The sequence below is a fragment of the Peromyscus maniculatus genome, chromosome 1 (genome assembly GCF_049852395.1).
Source record: "Peromyscus maniculatus bairdii isolate BWxNUB_F1_BW_parent chromosome 1, HU_Pman_BW_mat_3.1, whole genome shotgun sequence".
NCBI lineage: Eukaryota > Metazoa > Chordata > Mammalia > Rodentia > Cricetidae > Peromyscus > Peromyscus maniculatus.
Window position 1 is genome coordinate 96,703,610 of NC_134852.1, and position 20,168 is coordinate 96,723,777.

Sequence of the window (20,168 nt, forward strand, 5' to 3'; positions counted from 1 at the left end):
CTAAGATTATTAATTACAAATATTAATATAATTAATTATAAAAATAAGCCCTACTTTTCATTCTGTTCAAGTGTTCAAAATTAAGCCTAAGCCTAAAACAAGCCATTAAAAATGAAATTTCTATTACAATATATTCTTCAGAGATCTTCAAAATTTAGCATTTAAAATGTTTAAGCTTCCAATAATAGACAGAACTGCCTCTTCTTAGAGAGAAACCTTAAGGTAACCAAAAATAAAAGTAAATGGGGCATGACAGCCCCATCTGGATTATGGTAACACCAAGCCTGAGTGAAAACTGCCCCATGCCTTGCTAGTTGGTAGAGCATTGCTTAAACTGTGGATACTTTGGATTGATCATCTTACTTTGCCTGATCAAAGTGAGGTCAATCCCCTAAATTGCTCCTTTTCAGAGAAATAATCTCAGACCTGGATCTGGCAACCAAAGTCCTATGCTGCCCTCTATGACAGCTAAAGATTAAATGCTGTCCTGTATGACAGCCAAAGATCTACAATTACTACCCCAAAAGATCACCAGAGCCTGTGTTAATCTGTTTAGTTAATGGGTCTCTGCCATTTAAATTGATACATGTACCATTTAGATTTATAATTATCCTTTTCAGGTCTTTGAGGATATTGATTTACTGTAGCTTTAAGAATAACAAACACCCAGTTCCAGTTTTGCAAGGATTCAACTGCCTTCTGAGTTCTCTTTTTTTATGTAAAAATCAGTCCACAAGCCTCACTTCCGTAAAGCTACTACAATGTATAAAAACAGTTTGCTTTGCTATCAGGTTCCAAAAAGAGATGAACTCACCAATGAGATTTCAAAGTACCTTTCTAGTATTCCTTTATTTCAAATAATTTGCTTTATATTAAATGCTTGAGTAATCAACCACCAATGTTTCATGGTAAACAATTGGATAAAAAATAGTGGATAGCTTGCACAAGGTCTAAAGTTATAAAAGCATGAGATTTAAAGAGCTAAAAATATTTTAAAACATTTTTATAAATATAAATTGTATATATGTTTTATCAATATACATATATTCTTCAAAGTATGTAAATATAAGTTTTAAAGCTCTATGGACATGAATCTTGGGTGGCATGTGTCTGAAAAGTTGTTTTGAGGTATGTGGATGTAATTTGTGAGGGCATAAAAAGACAACCTAAGGTTTATAAAATGTTTCAGATTTCTTTCCTTTCTTACTTTCCCTCACTACGCTATTGTTATATTAATACTTCAAAGGTTCACTGTTTGAATATTAATAAATAAAGTTCTAATAAGCTATTAACCTAGCTCTTGTTAACACTGGCTCTTATTATCATAGTCACAATCTCAAGATTTTAAATTTCCCTATGGTTGGTTCTATATAAAGTTAAAAATGCTTCTGATTGTATTTAGAACATTTGCTTAATCTATATACATCCAGACTTCTGGAAAAAAATCTTAATACTTTTAACCAAAATTATTTTTAAGTTCACAACCTTTTACTGTGACTCAGAGGCACGAGTCTATTGCTTTTCCTACAATGTGAATTTCAGGACAGACTACAAATAATTACAATGCTAACATGCTAAGATATCTGGAATTTTTGCCTCCAAATACATAAATAAATAAAAGGTTTTATAAGCTTCAGGGGATCAACTTGAATCCACTTCTCACAGGTCAAAATTGACTTCAGAGAAGTATTTCCAGTCAACAAACCTGTTTCCCACATTCCTATTCCTGATGGGGATATGACCTCTTCTCCTTTTCCTGATTTTGGAACATACTTCCCCTAGTTACCAGGGCTGTGGACCTGGAAATTTCAATTGTACACCTAAAAAAATTACCCCTAAAAGTCATTAACTTTATTTCCTGCTCTTAACTTTCCTCCATTTGAGCAGATTTCTATTTAAAGATTAATGACTGCTCCAACTGCTACCTTCACATACCAAGTCCCAGATTGTTTTACAGAACCTTGACAGCAAATAAAGCAGCTTGCTCTTCCTGGACCTGTTCAACATTCAAGGCTTTCTGGCAGTCTTCACTCTTCCTATGGATACTCACGTTATTAGGGCTGGTGGTAACAATCTTCATGGCTAGCCCCATGGAGATTATGACTGATTCTATGGCTAATTCTGTTCACTGGGCTGATAATGAATGATTGCCTTTTTCCCCCTAGTTTGCCTTTTGTACTTCCTCATGGAAAAGTATCCCAGGGTCTCCAGGATAGCAGTTAACTAAATGCTTCTTCACCCGTACCTCCTGATGAGCATGAGCTCATCGACTCCTGATGCCTCCTTCTCAATTTGTTCCATGACAGCAGGAAGTAGTGAAAGCTGAACCACTGTCCATGTATCCAAAAAAGTAAGGATGTTTGGCTGGGATCTCCAGCTCACCCCTGCTTGATGTGGTCATTCTTCCCTCTCCAAAACTTGTACTCTCAGAAACCTGCCCAGCGCAGTTCCTCCCCTGTGGCTGCCAGCTTCGCAAGCCCCCACCCAAAGCTTATAATTGGGCATCAACCCAGCTTATAGAGGACACATTATCCTCCTATGCCTGTAGGGTATTTCAGCCCCCTCCTGATACCCTCTTCCCCTGCCTTGCTCTCTAGAGGCTGAAGGACTCACTGTGGAGTGCATTGATCCAAAAAAATCTGATCTTTTATTTTTTAATTCAGCTTGATCTGCCTTACTGTGTTGGTAGAGAAACCTATTCTCAGGGTACAGAAAACTTATCATTATGTACTCATTTATAAGTAGATATTTGCTGTAAGTAAAGGATAATCAAACAACAATTCACAGACCTCAGAGGCTAAGTAGCAATGAGGGCTTAAGAAGGGAAGCAAAGATTTCTCTGGGAGGAGAAATAGAATATTGTTTTTCAGGTGGACTTAGGTGGGTAGGGTTGGGAACAAGATGGATCAGGTATTTTGGAGGAAGGGAGAAAATACTGAGAGAAATGACTGGAAATATTGGGCATTTTGGAGACAAGATAGAAACCTAAAGCAATGGAAACTCCATGGAATCTATGAGTGTAAACCTAGCAAAACCTCTTAGTAATGTGGGAATGGATCCTGAAGCAGCCATCTTCTTTAACCAGACAAGTCCTCAAGTGTAGTGATTAGCTATTCCATCTTTCACCTTGAAGTACTACCCACTGTGAGGCTTCTGGTAACTGTCATGCCTACTTATGACCCGTGCTGAGGCGGGGCCTATATTGAAGCCCTTAAGACCTGAGATCTGGATGTGATGCTCACTTGGTTTCTTGTATCCTGGATGTTGGATGGTAGGCCAAGTGGAGTTCTCTTGAGAACACTGCTCACTGCACTTGGCCTTTCCCAGACCCTGTAACCTATCCCTTTACATGTTGTAAGTAAAACTCCCAAATAAACCCTCCTTATAACTACATGGAATTACCTTAAAACTTCAACCAATATCTGGTACTCACATGAGGTAAACTCCAAAGGCCTGTGGCTGCTGTGGCATGCTTTCCACACTTACCACACTTCCCTTTCCTTTTTAAAATTCCCAACCTTCCTATGCACCAAACGCTTACCCATTCAACCATATAACCCATACAGCCCATAACCTCCAGGTACTATTCTTCCCTTCCCTTCCTTCCTACTCCAAGGCTCACGGGCATCTGCATCCACCTGCCAAGTTCTGTATAACCAGGGAGCACCTCTGCAATTCCATTCCTGAAGCAAGGGAGCAGTTGAGTCCAGTATCAGATCTCCCAGCAAGCATAGCCCCCAGACTAGTAAAATGCCAACACGAGTGTGGCTTTCCACCCTTCCCTGCACACCAGCTCCCTGCCTCAGCCCAAGGCTTCCACAGTCTCACCATTGCTTTCAGAGGCTGCTGAGAAGCTGCCTGTTTCCCTGATCATGCTGCTTCCACAGCTGCAGAGGTGCTGAGGGGGTCTTGGAGCTGCCTGGAGGTTTTGAGATCTCCCAAGATCAAATTCTTGGTGAGGGACGTTTCACTGATAGGAATGTACAAGCCGCTTATGATGAGAATACAATATCCCTATGTGATAAAGCAGCTCTAAATGTTTGGGAAAAAATTCCAGAGCTAAGAAAACCAACTGACATATACATGAAGATATTTCAGTGACCATAATTTTTTTTTTACAAAGGCTGACCACAGCTTTAACAAATGCTGTGTCAGATAAACAATTAAGAAAAATATTAACTGAGTCCTTGGCATTCAACAATGCTAATACAGAATGCAAAAAAATACCTACACCATTAAAGATCAGATAAGCTCTTTTGGTAGAATAGATTCAGTTTACTAATTGTGTTTAGTCTCTTAACTATAGTAATCAGGCTTGGATAGGAGAGGCAGATACCAGAGGTGAAAAAAGGCCCTGTAATAACAAATGTTTTAAATGTGGTGCACTAGGTCATATAAGTAAAAACTGTACATGGGATGCTTCTAGAAATAATACTCCTTTTAGAAATAACCTAAGCAGGAGACCCCAAACTTCTGGATTATATAGAAGATGCAGCAAAGGCAGAAATTGGACCAGTGAGTGATGTTCACTAAGAAATATAAAAAGTAAACCTTTGCTAGTGGGAATTAAACATGGTCCAGACAGTTCCAGTCACTGTGGAGGAAATTCCTCTTCGGGACAATTAAATAAACCAATGCCTAATGTAAAGAACAACACTGTAATGGATAATAGAACAGCTATGATAGATGAATCAAAAATTCCAGAAAACACAATAAAACAAATATTTTGGCAGACTTCCATAAGTGACCAAAGACCAAAGCTTAGAATTTTAATTAATGGCCTTGTTCTGTAGGGCCTTGTAGACATGGGTGCAGATGTGACTATAATTACACCCAAATCATGGCATCTGAGTTGGCCTCTTTAAGAGGTAGATGTCCAATTTCTAGGGAATGGAACCATATCTCAGATAAAACAGAGTTTGAAATGGGTTGAACGTATAGGGCCAGAAGGACAGAGAGGAAGGCTGAAGCCTGACTTCCCTCCAGATATTCCCCCACAGGTATTTTGATGCAGAGGGAAGATATTATATTGGAATGGATATTTCTACCATGTAAACCAAATAAGAAGTTAAAGACTTATATAGAAGAGATCTCTGATTTGATTCAAAAAATAAATTAAGACTTCACCGGTTGACAGGAATGGACCCAGAAGAAAGTGTAGTACCTTTAACTAATGAGGAAATTTCCTTACTATGGAAATTTCCTTACTTAAATTCAAATTATACTGAATACTGGCAGAGAACCTGCAGTAACTTTTGGGGAAAGATTATCAAACATTATCCCAAAAGCAAGAGAATAGAATTTACAAAGATGACTGAATGGGTTCTTCCTCACATTGTGCAAAAAAAAGCCAATTTCTGGAGTCCTCACATTCTATACTGATGCAAATAAATCAGGGAAAGTAGGATACAGATCAGGAGACTTAAGTAAAGTGGTTCCAAGTCTGTACAACTCTGTACAGAAGGAAGAACTATATACCATTCTTATAGTACTGATGGACTTCACAGAACCCCTCAATAGTGTCACTGAATCTCCATATGAAGAGAGAGTTGTTTTACATATTGAAACTGCTGAATTTATTCCTGATAATACAAAATTCTCTTCATTATTTATACAATTGCAGGAAATCATCAGAAATGGGGATCATCCTATATAAAACATATATCATATCCCATATAGGTCTGCCAGGTCCTCTAGAGATTGATCAGTTACTAATAGGTAATATGCTAGAAACTTCATAATTTCACAAGAAATACCACGTAAATAGCTGTAGTATGAATCTTAAAACTTCTTATTAATAAAAAAAAACCTGTGGCCAAGTATTGAATTCTGGAAGATCAGAGAATCAGAACAAGCCACAGCCACCTCACCTTGCCAATTCCTCAGCTAATCCCATTTCCTCTGACTGGAAGCTTCTGTGTCCTCATCCAAATGGATCCCGCTGAACTGCTGCTCAAATGCCTAAAAGCTTAACCAGCTCCAGTTCCTGGTCCTCACATCTTATATACATTTCTGCTTTCTGCCATCACTTCCTGGGATTAAAGGCGTGAGTCACCATACCTGGCTGTTTCCAGTGTGGCTTTGAACTCATACAGATCCAGATGGATATCTGCCTCTGGAATGCTAGAATTAAATGTGTTTGCCATTACTACATAACCTCTATGTTTAATATATTGGCTGTTCTGTTCTCTGATCCCCAGATAAGTTTATTGGGGTACACAACATATCAAACAGAAAAAAGCAAAGGTTTGAAGAAGGATTTCCCCATCACTTGGCAACAAGTCAAGATATTGTAAAAAAAAAAAAAAGTCCTATTTGTTGCTTCTATAACCAAACTCTATACTCCATCACCTGCAGGGAGCAATCCAAAAGGTATACAAAGAAATGAAATTTGGCATATAGATGTGTTTCATTTCACAGAATTTGGAATATTAAAGTATGTATACCATACCATTGACATCTATTCAGGATTTCAGTGAGCAAATCCTATGAGTTCTGAAAAGGCAGATTCTGTGATTACAAACCTATTAGAAGTTATGACCATCATTGGAATACCTGTACAAATTAAGACAGACAATGTCCCAGCATATGTTTCCAATAAAATGAGACAGTTTTATCTTTCTTATTACAATATAAAGCATGTTACATGTATACTATACTCTCCCACAGGCCAAGCCGTCATAGAAAGATCCAATCAAACTTTAAGTATGTGCAAAATAAACAGCAACAGGTAACAATGACTCCTAGAAATAGATTGCATATTGTTTTATTAACCTTGAAATTTCTCAATGCTGAGGATAAAGGAACAACAGCAGCAGAGAGACACTGGACAACAGACAAAACTTTTGAACTAAATCAACTGGTTTATTTCAAAGATGTGTTGATCTCAAATGGAAACCATGATATGTCCTAAATTGGGGAAGTTGTTTTGGTTTTGTTTCTGCAGGAGAAGAAAAGCTATGAATACCAACAATATTAATAAAATGTTGATTTAAACAGGAGAAACCTCTTGATGAGAAGTAAAAGCTTATCCACCAAAGTGACATCTCTACAAGTTGTAATAAAAATTTAACAAACAAGGGTTGGGGTAGGGTTCTGTTTTTGCCTTTACAGGATAATGGAAATACCCATCTTCCAGAAATCATAAGGCCTTGGATATCCAGACATCTACAGCAGAAAGAGTCCATTGCTACCAATTTACACAGGTTAAAATCTTACTGCCTAACATCTATATCTCTTTAAATGTAGAAAAGTAAATGTGGTTCTGATTCAATTATATGCCAAGCTGGCTTTGGAGTTGGAATTGGCTCACTCCTTCTCTAAACCCAATTGTATTGAGAAAAGAAAAGTTTGAGAAATTCTTCTGTCTCATATCAAAAGATCTGTTTGCTGCGAAACAGAAGAAAACCAATAATAAAGCAACATTGTCTTCGATATTCTAATTCTCTGCATGATTAATCTTGATTTCTCAGAATCCTTTCTTATGTGTCATGTCATCTTTAAATCCAAACTTTCCATTTTGATATTAATAATGTTCAAGTTTTTCACGGTAAAAAATAAGTTTTTCCAGTAGTAATCTCTGAAGTCTCCAGAAGGAATATGGGGCCCCACAATAACTCTACCCAGTCCAAAATGATGCCATGCTATTCATCATCATACTACACTTCTAACCAGCATATTAGACAATTTTACCCATTACTCTGAGACTGTCTGCAGAATCTACAGTTAGTCAACTGAGACTTAACTATCTGAGCTTTCTTACAGAACACCACAGAGATACCATTGCCCCAAACATCAGGAAGCAATTCTAAGAAAAGGACACCTCTTTTCCCCAAAGGTTTCATGTTTCTGAGTGTTATGAATAACGGTAATAGGGTTGGGATAGAATAAAACATTGGACTTGATATTCCCTTTAAGAAAAGAAAAAAAGGGGGGGAGGGAATAGATAGGTATAACATATTAAGGTAGATTATTGTATATACTAGTAAACTAATTTAGTAAAATATCAGCTTTAGATAAATTGCATAGTTATGGATTCTTATATATTGATACAAATGTAAACTATTTTTATATTCTTATTCCAGATAATTTGTATATTGTTACAAATATAGACCCATATTTGTTGTACATAATTTCTGCTCTTATTTGAAATGTTTGGTATATTGACACAAATGTAAAATTCTATTTGTCATACTGTATTATGCCCTACCTCTGTTTAAGATGGATATATATATATATATATATATATATATATATATATATATATATATAGGATTATTGTCATATTTCATATTGTACTATGCATTCCTACCTTTGCTTTAGCTACTTTGTGTACTGTCACAATTTTGAGGTCATTGTCCTTTTACTGTACAATTGCTTACAGATTTTTTACCCTGTTTATGTGAAGCCTTAGTCCTTAGGTTATCTAGGTAGATAAGACTTAAAAGTTTATACTCACCTATGCTTGTCCTCTCTATAGTTATGTTAGTTAGGTTCTCCATACTTAAAGAAACATATGTCAGTAGGATAGGTAATCCTCAAACACTACATTGACCTGGAGAATATATCATTTAAATGTTTTGATAACTTGGAATTCTGTTGACATAAGACATGATTGCTCCTGGCAGCACCAATTTGATCCTGAGAGAATGTTGGGCTTCTGAGACATTGCTGATTGGAAGATTGTCTTCACCTTGGCACAAAATGGATTACTGGGCAAAGAACTACCCATGCCTCAATTGCTGACAGTAAAATGGTCTGACGGGTACTCTAGGCCTGTAGCCAATTTGAATTCACCAACAATGCTGAGAAATTTTAGGTGACTGTCCAGGCTCCAAGCTATCTCTTTCTACTCTCGCAAGACTCCTGAAAGTTGCTTGTACCCTTCTCCTGTTTTATAGGTATTATTATATTCCTTCTCAGTCTTTGATGGGATTGAAGGCTAACAGTTATATTTACAATCTTCTTGTACCTTAGCTAAAACATATTGAATATTAGAGTTTGGTGGTTCTTTAGGATAGGACACCTTTTGGAATGATCTTTGTAATGTGCCATTTACCTATGCTCCAGACTTCTCTGGATTTTAGTATGTGTCTTGTTTAATGTTGATCACGTTGGTTGTAGATCCAAATTGACTAGGTCATTAAACCTTATTCCTCCTGGACAGTATTTGATAATCCTTCATATTGTAAATAGTTTTGTCTTAGGTTAGAACTTCCTTATTTAGCTAAAAGGGAGAGATATAGCAGGTAGCTGTTCTAGTTTTGACCTGGAAGTACTAACATAGGTGAGGCTTCCAGCAACTGTCAAGCCTACCTATGACTTGCCCCTTAGGTGGGGCCCTGATGGATGCTTTTAAAACCTGAGATGCATATGTGCTGCTCTCTTGGTTCCTGTTAATCCTGGATGATGGATGGTAGGCCAAATGGATTTCTTTGGAAAACACTGCTGGACTGCACTTCACCTCTTCTAGACACTGTAACCTCTCCCCTTTACTTGTTGTAAGTAAAACCCCCAAATAAACCCCCATTTTAACTACATGGATTTACCTTAATACTTCCACCAATACTCAAGTGATTGGGATACCACCTTGGCCACAAAACATTTGACCTACATTTTGTCCTAACTGCAGAGTGTCCTGGGTCCATAGTCTAGCATAATCATCATCAGAGAGACCAGAGAGACTTTATCTAGCAACTGGTGGGAGCAGATACAGAGTGCCACAGTCAAAGATTAGTTAGATATCAGTGTTATGAAATAATTTTTTGTGCACTGTGAAAATATTTCTTTGCCAAGGCATCTTCTGATTGGTTTAATAATGAGCTGACTGGCCAGTAGCCAGGCAGGAGGTTTAGGTGGAACAGCCAGACATAAGCATAAAGAATGCTGGGAAGAAAGAAGAAGGATGGAGTCACAGGAGTTTCAGGAGTCATGAGCAGAGGTAGAGAGAAGCAAGATGAATGTGCCACACTGAAAGAAAATATTGCCTTGTGGCAGAGGCTGGATATAAGTATGGGTTAATTTAAAATGTAAGAGTTAGCTAGTAACAAGCCTGAGCTTTGGGCTGATCATTTATAGTTGATATTTAGTCTTTGAGTGGTTCTTTGGGGAGCAGCTGGCAGGACAGAAACATTAAGAACTAAGGTTGATAGACCCCAGTCCCAGGGTACTACCTTCTTGGGTGGGCACCCCAAGAATCCAGACTCCTGTCCAGTTGATGCAAACAGCAAGAGGTTTATTGATGCGCTGTACAGTTGGGCTACTCTCCTCCCAAGAGCAAGAGTCGTGCCCTACTGTAGCCATATAGGTACTTTTAAAGGAAAAATAAAAACATACAAAGCCACAAGATTACAATTTCCATGCAATTTCGTTCCGATTCACAAGATCATGGCCTAATCACAGGGTAGGTACAATTATGTCCATATGCACATTTTTCCTGGAACCTCAAGTGAAGTATCAGGGCAGGAGTAAAGGTTACACAAAGGTTACAGTGGTCTTTCATGGAACACTTGCAATGATCCCAGTCACAGTTGAGCAACATATCTTAACAGAAATCTCCATACATTGTGGTAAGGATGGTTGAGTAATGGCTGAGTCAGTCTGCCCTTAGAACTAGCTTTTTAGGTCCTCATTCTCCTGGAGCTTGGGAGCTGTAAGCTTGAAGGGTTAGGGTCTTTCATTCCCCCGTTTTCTTTTGGCAAATTTTAATCTTAAAATTATGGTATCCTATAGTTCCCTGCCATTCTACCAAAAGACGATATCTCAGCAACACCATTTATCACAGTAGAATTGCCGTGGGGAGTTACACCCCGAGCGGCAAGTGTTTTTGTTCCCAAGGCAAACATACCAGTCATCAAAGAAGGCCATACCCTGAATCTTTTCACCTAGAGTTTCGAGGATCTTCTTGAGGTCTGCTTGCATCTCATTTGGACATCCAAATCCATATGGGGCCAGTGAAAGATTTAGTATCCAGAACGACATCAGTGCCTACAACAGTTAGGATCCAGGGAGTTGTTCTTGGTATACGGGGGTTATTCATAGACAGTGTCATCCCCATTATGAAGACCAGTGTCAGACACGCACACTTTTGAGCTTTTGAGGATTTTGAGTTTGCTGAAGCTTCCATCTGGGGGCCGTGGAGTCCTTGTTGGTCTCAGCAGGTGCCAGCTTGATATGGGAGGTGTGGATCCAGGCAGCGACTCCGTCGACCTTGCAGCAGGTGGGGTGATCAGCAACACGGTATAAAGTCCCTTCCAGCGAGGTTCCAGGGTCTTGGTCTGATGTCTATGGACATAGACAGAGTCTCCAATCTGGAAGGGATGAGGCACACTAGGTGGTTTGGCCTGGCACACAGTTGCCAGCGGTTTCCAGACTCAGTTCTGGATGAGTTGTAGGGCCTTCAGTCGCACCTGGAGACTGGAGGATGTAGCAAAGGAGTCTATGTCAGGCCCCAACAGGTCTGCTATAGGGGGAGGGCCCCTATAAAGGATTTCATAGGGGGTTAATCCAAAGAAAGCAGGAGTGTTCCTAACCTGGAACAAGACCATGGGGAGGAGTTCAACCTAGTCTCTAGTGCCAGTCTCCATAGCTAATTTAGTGAGGGTTCTATTAGTACGTTCTATCTGTCTTGAACTTTGGGGTCTATATGCGCAGTGTAGCTTCCAATCCAGCCCCAATATTCTGGACACCAACTGACTTACCTGGGAAACAAAGGCAGGGCTGTTATCTGACTTTATGACCTTGGGCAGGCCAAAACGGGGGAAAATGTCTTCTAAGATGCCTTCTTGACCACCACTTGTGCGGTTTCTTTCTTCATAGGGAAAGTTTCCACTCATGCAGAGAAAGTGTCTTTGGCTGTCTTCAAGGCCTGCCCTCTGTTCCCCCTGATACAGGAAGCTGCTTCCAGAAGTGGCTGGTCCATCAGGTCTTCTCGAGTGCCATGGGTTTCAGGCAGCACTAGGTGGCAGTCGTGCTCTACTGCAGTTTCCTCTCCTTTCTCAGGAAGCAGTGTAGTTGGGTTGAGAGAAGCGACTGTCCCAAACCAGATCTGTTCAGGGTTCAGTAACATGGCCTGGTAGTGGGTGACTCTGGCGTTTGAGAGCCATCGATTGGGGGGTTGCCAGATTACTGTCTCTACAGCATGTGGGGCCATTATTGTGAGAGGTTGCCCCACTGTGAGTTTATCAGAGCCTTGGACTAGGGTTGCCACTGCGGCTATCATGCGGAGACAAGGAGGCCATCCTGATGCTACATTATCCAGTTTCTTGGAAGAGTAGGCTTCTGGTCTTTTCCAGGGGCCCAATTGTTGGGTCAGAACTCCTTTTGCTATCCCTCTTCATTCATCCACATATAGGGTGAACGGTTTTTTCATGTCTGGGAGGCCCAACGTGGGGGCTGACAATAAAGCCTTCTTGATGTTATCAAAGGCTTGCTGTTCCTTCTCGCCCCTGGTATAGGGAGCATTGGCCTTCATGAGGGGGTCTAATGGGGCTGCCATTTCTGTGAACCCCGGTATCCAAAGGCTCCAGAAGCCTGCACTCCCTAGGAACTCTCTCAGCTTCTTAACGCTAGAGGGCAGGGGATATAAGAGCCACGGGCTGTTTACCTCCTTCAGTTAGCCATCTCTGGCCCTCTCGTAGAAGGTACCCCAAGTAAGTCACATCCTGCTAACAGATCTGGGCTTTCTTGGCTGAAGCCCGGTATCCCAGTTCCCCTAGTCTCTTTAGCAAGGCCCCAGTACCTTGGAAGCATTCCTGTTCTGTCTTTGCTGCCAGGAGCAGATCATCCACGTACTGGAGGAGGGTCAGGTTTGGGTGGATGACACAGAAATCCACCAAGTCCTGGCACAGCACTTCGTCAAACAGGGTGGGGGAATTTTTGAATCCCTGGGGCAGTCTGGTCCAGGTCAGCTGCCCTGAGAATCCAGACTCCAGATCTTTCCATTCAAAGGCAAAATGGGTCTGGCTCTGAGGGCTCAATCTCAAGCAGAAAAAGTCTTTTTTTTTTTTTTTGGTTTTTCGAGACAGGGTTTCTCTGTGTAGCTTTGCGCCTTTCCTGGATCTCATTTTGTAGTCCAGGCTGACCTCAAACTCACAAAGATCCGCCTGCCTCTGTGTCCCGAGTGCTGGGATTAAAGGCGTGTGCCGCCGCCGCTGCTCCCACCCCCGCCGCCGCCACCCGGCCCAGAAAAAGTCATCTTTTAAATCAAGTACGGTGTACCAGACATGTCCTGGGGCCAGGGTGCTGAGCAAATTGTAAGGGTTGGGTACAGTAGGATGAATGTCCTCAGTCCTTTTGTTTACCTCTCTCAGGTCCTGAACCGGCCTATAATCATTGGTGCCAGGTTTCTTGACTGGCATTAGGGGGTATTCCATGCTGCTTGGCAGGGCTTCAAAATGCCCAATTGTAAGAGTCTTGGGATGTGAGGCCTTATACCCTCTTTTGCCTCCTTGGTTATAGGATATTGGCTGATGGACACGGGGGTAGGCTTTAAAGTTATCACCAGTGGTGGCTGCTGGGTGGCCAGACCCATGCCTGCTATTTCTGCCTAGGCCAAGGGGTAGTTGGTGAGCCATTTGGGGTCCATTCAGAGGGATTTTGGAGGGGTTTCGTGTAGCCAGTGCTCATTCTCCAGACTCAGGGTTAGTACCTGAAGAGGCTGACCCTTTGGGTTTATAACAGAGACTCCCTTTTCTTGGAAGTGAATTTGGGCTCCTACCTTGAAGAGAAGATCTCTTTCCAGCAGTGGGTATGGACAGGCTGTTACCAGCAAGAATGAATGAGTAACTTTTCCCGTGGATAAGTGGACCTCTCTCTCCGAAGTCCATTTTTATAGTCTTCCCCCAGTGGCCCCCTGGACTCATGATGTTTTGGAGCTCAGAGGCCCCTTGGTCTGGGTAAGGACCGAATGTTGGGCCCCTGTGTCAACCAGGAACGTCACTGGTTGGCCTCCCTCTTTAAGAGTTACCTGAGGCTCAGGGGGAGGCTCCTGGACCTGACTCACCTAATCTTTTTCCCAGGACAGTACCGGGACAGGCTTGTGTGTTTTTATCTTCTGAACACGGAGTGGACATTCCTTGGCCCAGTGTCCCTTTTCTTTGCAATAGGCACATTGGTCCTGTTCCAGCAGTGGCCTCCTCCTGTTTCCCAGGTTCCTATTCTACCTAGGCTTATTCTGCTCTGTCCCTGAGACTACGGTGGCCAGGATTCTAGACAATTCTCTATTTTTCTTTCTGTCTCTTAAGTCCTCTCTCTGTTCCTATTTCCTACGCAGCTTTTCCTCCCTTTGCTCCTGCTCTCTGCATAGCCTTTCGTCCTTCTCTTCCAGCGTCTCTCTTTTTTTGAAAATCTTTTCAGCTTCTTTTTCTAGGTCTGGCAAGGTATACCCCTGGAAGCCCTTCCAGCCACTGTAGCTTAGTGCGAATGTCGGGGGCTGATTGTCCAATGAAGGACATTATGATTTTGGCCTGCGTGTCAGGCTCCTGGGGGTCAAAGGGAGTATACATGAGGTATCCCTCCATTAATCTCTCTAGAAACCCTGCCGGAGTTTCCTCTGACCCTTGTACTATAGCACGTACCTTAGCCAAATTGGTGAGGCGACTACCTGCCCCTTTGAGACCCACCAGGAGAATCTGGTGATAGAGATGAAGTCGCTCCCTACCACAGGGGGTGTTGAAGTCTCAGTCGGGACGAGTCAAGGGGAAGGCTTCCTCACACCTGCTCAGCCCCAAGAAGATGGTAGTGGTGGAGGCGGTGGCAGTGGCTACTGGGAGGGGGGAGGGGTCCTGGCAGGGAGAGTGGTCTTGGCCGGGGAAATTTGCCTCTGGAGCTGTTCTGGAGGATTCCCTTCTCCGAGTTGGCGGTTCAGCGTAGGGGGCGGGGGGCAATTCCTTTAGTAAATCTCCCTGGTCCTCTGGAAGGACCAGGGCTTTCTTCTCTTTAGATTCTTCATGCTAGATATCCTTAAGAGGGTAAAGGGAGGAAGTGGAAGAACTGGGAGACAGTCGGGGGACAGCTGGGGCTGAAGGGACAAGGGGAGTGTGCGGACCAGGGGATAGTGGTATAAGGGGAGTTTGGGAAGGGGGGAGTGGAGGTCAGGTCCCCAGTGTTGCTGGGGGAGGCTAAGCAGGGAGGAACGGCTTCACCCAGACAGGTGGGTCTCTGGCCAAACTCTCCCAGACTGAAATGTAAGGTACTTTGGCCTGGGTGTCCATGTGGTCCTTGGTCAAAGACTCGAGCTTTCACCTGCAGAATGACATCAACATTAAAGGTCCCATCCCCCAGCCAGCTGACCTCAATGGCTGGCCATTCCAAGCAACAGAAGGTGATCCATTTCTTTTTCTTGACTTCCAGAGAGGCATTGTAAGCCCAGGCGAGGACATCTCTCCAGCTATCTAAAGTCAAATTTAGGGGGGTAGTTAGTTGTTGGCCCATGTGGAGAGAGAAAGAGAGGCAGAGGCAAAGACAGATAAAACACAAAGAGGACAATGATAGACAGAGTCTGCGTGGTGGTTGATTGGCTACAAACCGAAAGTACAGGTTCAGATGGGAGTGGCCGCGAACAGCCTTGCTCCTCCCATATAGAGAGACACTATATCCATCTCCTTCCTCCAGATCACTCCGGAGGAGACCTCCAGAATGGGGATGCAGAGATGTCTGAGCATGTCTGCTCCCCTCACAGGTCCCAATATTCAGATACAGGTCTTGCGCAGGCACAGAATACAGATGTCAAATCGACCAGATAAAGGACAAGAACACACAACATGAAACATAGATCGAGCTCATTTTTACCCCCAACTGGCCCCAGAGTGGGGGGCCAGGGGCACCCCAAGATCTCAGTGGGACCTCCAAATGATAGCCCCCAGTCCTAGGGTACTACCTTCTCAGTTGGGTGCCCCAAGAATCCAGACTCCGGTCCAGTTGATGCAAACAGCAAGAGGTTTATTGATGTGCTGTACAGTCGGGCTACTCTCCTCCCAAGGGCAAGAGTCAAGCCATATTGCAGCCATATAGGTACTTTTAAAGGAAAAAAAAACATACAAAGCCATAAGATTACAATTTTCATGCAATTTCATTCCGATTCACAAGATCATGGCCTAATCACAGGATAGGTACAATTACGTCCATATGCACATTTTTCCCGGAACCTCAAGTGGGGTATAAGGGCGGGAGTAAAGGTTACACAAAGGTTACAGTGGTCTTTCCTGGAACACTTGCAATGATCCCAGTCACAGTTGAGTAACATATCTTAACAGAAATCTCCATACATTGTGGTAAGGATGGTTGAGTAATGGCTGAGTCAGTCTGCCCTTAGAACTAGCTTTTTAGGTCCTCATTCTCCTGGGGCTTGGGGGCTATAAGCCTGAAGGGTTAGGGTCTTTCAGATTACAGCACTACTTAGTGTTGGATTGTTCTGGCTTGAACAAATATGCCTTGATATTGTAAAGTTAGAACAAGTCTTGTAAACAGATTGGCTTCAGAAAAAGGAGAGGGTCATCTAGGTGTTAATCTAATAGTATGAAACTGTAAAATATAAAAATGGTATTTCTGTGTGGTGGTGGCACACACCAGCACTCAAAAGGCAGGCAGAACTCTGTAGATCAAGGCAAGCCTGGACAATAGAACAAGTTCCAAATGATCCAGGGTTATACACAGGGAAACCTCATCTAAAAAAATAAACTGAAATAAAATATGAATAAATAAATTAAAGGTAAAAAGAAGCCTAAAAAATTGCATCAGTCTTTTGGGGCCCTTAGGACATTATTTCAGAGAGTTTTATACATTACTAAATTGGATTCAGCCAACTGAACTTAGAATTTTACTGGTCTACCTAATTAACTTTTAGAATTTGTGTTTATCCTACTTACGGAGTTTTCCTTAAATTCCCATGAACTCTTATTTTCTCCTCATTTTTGTATTTAAAGAATTCTATATCAAATGTTTGATATTTAGTGTTCAAATTAAAAAAATCTTTATTGTCTTGTAACATCATCAATATTTCCATATTTCTCATTTATTTGAAAAGCTGTAGTTCAGTTGAAGGTAATGTTCTCTTTAATATACCATATTGTTTTCTGCCCCCAAGCTCTTTTGCTGTCCATATAGATCATTTGGTATATTTTCTCATTCAGTTTGATAATCATATTTAACAATAATCTGTATCATTTCACTGTTTTTTATTGAGTCTTTTGGCTTTTGCTTCCTCTCATGTGTATGCTATTGCTTGATGACCATGTTAACATAGTGTGCACTAACTCACACTGTTGCTGTGCAGCTAGTATCCAATTGACAGAGCCACGTATGTGTCCTGTAATTGTCCTACTCATGCTTGAATAACTTCATTGTGCAGTATTTTGTGTTATTCCTCTATTTCCTAATTGTTTCATTCTTGTTCAGCAATACCAAAACCTGCATTGGTTTCTAGTGCCTTGACATTTTGTGATGCATTGCATTGATGGATGTTTTCTCCAGTTTTAAATTTGAAATCTTTAGTTAAACCAGTGGTGCTACTGTCCTGTGAAGTTAATATCTAAAATTACATAGATCTTTGTCTTTCCAATAATGTTTAAATCTTCTTATGGACTCATATTTTCAATTTCCATAAACTATTATTATCTCCTCATTTGTATTTAAGAGATTCTATGTCAAATCTTTGATTGTTTAGTGTTTACATTTTTAAAAATCTTTATTTTCTTGTAACTTCATCAATATTTCCATATTTCATCATCTGTTCAATAAACCTTCACTCATCAGCTTTGGGTTTTTATTTTAATCTATGGAAAATCGGATGCTTAGCTAAAGATTATGTTCTTTTTAATGTACCATATCGTCTTCTTCTGCCAAACATGAAAGGGACATCACATTCTCATTAAATGGCCCTGATAATTTTTAAGCCAAAATTTTATTACCATTGCTTGTTCATAACCTAAATAAAAGTTTGATTATGTCATGAAATCTATTGGTTACCACTAAGTGGATCATTTCAATTTCTTTTTCCTTGAACCCATTTGTATTTTCTTGCTTTATTCAAATTTATAAATTTGATGTGCTGTGCAAACCCATTATCTATAAAGAGAAAAAAGAAACTAGACCAACTCTCCCTCCCTATTCACGTAAATGACTATAAAAGGATCAGTATTGGCACTTGATACATGCTGGAAGAGGGTGAAAGGCTGTGGGCTCTAGAGTGTCAAATCAGACAAGTGACAGGCCACATATCCATGAGCATATCAGCAGTACAAGTTAAATTTGATGAGTTAAAGAAGTGTCACAGGAGAGCCAATGTCATAAAAATTTATTGTATAAAACTATTAAACAAGTGGTAAAATTGTACCCAAGGCAATCAACTCCAAAGCAGGACAGGTTTTATTAATCTCATAGTCTTGGAAATTAAATGGCGTTTGATTGGTTACTTCATTTCCCTGACAACATTTTACATCTAGGTAGGAGGGAATAGGAGCCAAACACATTTACATCACATATTGGATAAAGAAGAGAATGTCAGGAAAAATTGTGATTTCATAATCCCAATATCAAAAAAGCACACTGTGAATAACTTAATTCACTATAACATGCACAACATACATAGAGTTTCAAACTGAAGCTCAGCCATTCATGATGCCAGCACGTTAGTAAACTTAAAATCCAATCTATAGAAATTTTTGAAAAATAAATAAATGGAATATATAAAATAAGCCACACATTCTTTCTTGTATTATTTAAATTACACATTTTAACTAATAAAAAATTCAGAAGAAAATGTGTTTTATTATCCACAAAACTTCTAATTACATAAATAATCAGAGGAGTTGGCACATGTGAAATCTAATTTGGAAAACCACACACCAAGAAATACTAGAAATGTATTGGCCAGGCCAGAAAGTAGATAAAACAAAAATTCTTTTGAGGGATTGTATTTCTGAAAACCCGTGGGTGCAAAATATTGGTGTTGTACATTCGATAAATTCTTTAATTAGATATTAGAATAAATTAATATTGTATGTTGTCTTTAAACACTCTAACTTGTTACAAAAATTCCTAATTTTCTATAAGGCCTGTGAAGAACAAGAAATGCTCGATATCACATATCTACTAGGTGAACTGTGATGGAATAGCATGTGTGGCAGAAAGAGTCAGGAAAAAAATTGATATTTTCTTCTCTCTAGAATGTCACATTACTACAATAAACATGCCACACTCAAATATTTTTATGACAAACAATAAACACAGGTACATCTTTTCATTTCTTAAATACAAATGACATTTACCCAACTGGTAAATATCCTCATTATAAAAATACAGTGTTATATTAAGAATGTTCCTATGAAGCAAGCCAGAAACATGAAAGTCCTCCCTTCACAGGAATTGGACATTCCATTGTGATGCTAGAAATACTAGCAGACCATTGAAACAAAAACTTACTCAGTCTTTAAGATATGAACTCATGGCGGTGCTCTGGACTGTGTTTCTCAGGGACATCAATTGACAGAATACAGTGTGAACTGTTACTATATAGTGTATCCCTATAGAAGACAGGTAGACAGTGTGTATCATTCAGATTCTAGTCAAAAAAAATGTGAATCTAAAAAGACATGCAAGGTACCATCTAAACCACCATGAACAGGGAAGTGATCAGCAGTAAAATAACATAAATTTGCTTATTTCCTAAGTAATAAGGGAGTGTAAATTGAAGAGAATAATGGTGCTCTGCCTATATCCAGTCATATTATATATTCTTTATACCAAAAATTAATAAAAAATAAATAAGTGAAAAGTAATTACTTATCTATATTCTTAACGAAACATTCAGTTTTTGCATGACCATGCACTGCATAAATAGAAGAAAAAGGAACAATTTCTTTATCTCCTCCCCACATATTTTAATCTCCAAAAGCACCTGAGATCAGTCAAACTGAAGAAAACAAAACAAAAAAACTTTAGTACAAAGAACAAAAATATCAAAGAGAACATCTTTATCATGTTAACAAGATGGGAGCATTTGTTAAAACTGCTACAGTAAAGCTTCATAGAAAACTATTTGTCAAATATGCCTGTACACAAACATATGTCTCTTTTTAAAATTTTATTTATTTAATTGAATTTTATTATACAATCCAATTCAGTTCTAAATATCAGCCACGGATTCCCTTGTTCTCCACCCTCCCGTCCCC

At 40.3% G+C, this 20,168-nt stretch overlaps 1 pseudogene; it reads right to left on the reverse strand.

Moving 5' to 3' along the window:
- The window catches only part of LOC102919211 (vomeronasal type-2 receptor 116-like), a 35,988-nt pseudogene extending 16,020 nt beyond the window's left edge, over positions 1–19,968 (reverse strand).
- Between the last annotated feature and the right edge of the window lie 200 nt (positions 19,969–20,168).